This window comes from Heterodontus francisci, unplaced genomic scaffold (assembly GCF_036365525.1).
Source record: "Heterodontus francisci isolate sHetFra1 unplaced genomic scaffold, sHetFra1.hap1 HAP1_SCAFFOLD_88, whole genome shotgun sequence".
In the NCBI taxonomy this organism is placed as follows: domain Eukaryota; kingdom Metazoa; phylum Chordata; class Chondrichthyes; order Heterodontiformes; family Heterodontidae; genus Heterodontus; species Heterodontus francisci.
Genome location: NW_027142063.1, coordinates 2,770,098 through 2,771,676, shown reverse-complemented (window position 1 = coordinate 2,771,676; position 1,579 = coordinate 2,770,098). Strand labels below are relative to the sequence as shown.

Sequence of the window (1,579 nt, the reverse complement as noted above, 5' to 3'; positions counted from 1 at the left end):
AACCAGTTCCCGTTAATGTACCGGGATGGTCTCGGGATTTATCAAATCGAAGACAGCGGGATTTATTAAATTGTTGATTCTGACACCCTGTAGTTCAGTTCTTCATGAACTCGAAAGGGGAGATGTGTGAGCAGAGAAACAGTGTGAAATCCAGAGAGGGAACTGAAAACACACCTGGACAGATGTGAAACAGGTCAATCCACTGTTACAATAACTCCATCTCTGATTCCCTCCTGACAGGAACCAGTCCTTTCACAGAGACTGTGGGTGGCTCTGAAAAGAGCCTTTGGTTGATTAGATGACATTTTGGCCGCTTTACTTTTTCTGGGAGCTCTGAGCGCTGGTTTTCTTGGGCAGCAGCACGGCCTGGATATTAGGCAGCACCCCGCCCTGAGCGATGGTTACCCCTCCCAGCAGCTTGATGAGCTCCTCGTCGTTGCGGACGGCCAGTTGCAGGTGTCTGGGGATGATGCAGGTCTTCTTGTTGTCCCGGGCCGCGTTACCGGCCAGCTCGAGGATTTCAGCGGTCAGATGCTCGAGCACAGCAGCCAGATAGACCGGGGCTCCGGCACCCACACGCTCAGCATAGTTACCCTTTCTCAGGAGCCTGTGAACACGGCACACCGGGAACTGCAGTCCAGCCCGGGAGGAGCGAGACTTGGCCTTGGCCCGAGCTTTCCCGCCGGTCTTTCTTCTTCCAGACATTTCCACAATCTCACAAATACTTTCAGAAAGAATGAATAATTTCCTTAGCATTGATGGTACATCGCAGGTAGTCAGGATGGCCGAGCGGTCTAAGTCGCTGCGTTCAGGTCGCAGTCTCCACTGGAGGCATGGGTTCGAATCCCATTTCTGACACCTTGCGTTTTCACTGCACTGGAGGCGTTTGGGAGCAGCGGGAAAAAGCAAAGGGGGAATCGGAAAGAACATGGACAAGCAAGCTAACAATGGACCCAAAGATGTTGCATCAAAACATTCGAGTAAGAGGCAACTGAGTAAACAGCAGGGCACATGAAAGATCAAAAATGTAACCTTTGTTTCGGGGTGGAAGATGTTGCCAATATCCTTGATGAGTACTTTACTGTTTTCCCGAATGAGAGGGTGATGCAGATATTGTTATTAAGGAGGAGGAGTGTGAAGTATTGGACGTGATAACTGAAGGAGAGAGGAAGTATAAATGGGATGAGCATCCTTGAATGTGGATAAATCATCAGGACCAGATGAAATGTACCCCAGGCTGTTGAAAGAAGCCAGGGATGAAATAGTGGAAGGTCTGACCATCATTTTCCAATCCCTCACTGGATACAGGTGTAGTGCCAGAGGATTGGAGGTCTTGTAACGTTGCAGTAAAAGCAAAATACAAGGCAAATCAAGCATGGCTGAGCCTTTAGAGTCGAGAAACAGGGCTGAATTCCCTGAACCAGTGCTACAGCTTTCAGAATAGAAGGAGCCGAGACACACCTGATGGGTTCCACTTAAACAAAAGAGCTGTCGGTGTTGACAGTCAGAACAGATAAAATGTGGAGGAGTGTTTGAAGCAGATGCTGTGTGGTTACTGTAGTTGTACTATGGAGTTATT

At 48.8% G+C, this 1,579-nt stretch overlaps 1 non-coding gene across 1 annotated transcript; it reads left to right on the top strand.

Moving 5' to 3' along the window:
• Positions 1-775: 775 nt before the first annotated feature.
• trnal-cag (transfer RNA leucine (anticodon CAG)) lies at positions 776-858 on the top strand. The gene has a single exon. It is a non-coding gene; the product is annotated as a tRNA-Leu (tRNA).
• The last annotated feature ends 721 nt before the right edge of the window (positions 859-1,579 follow it).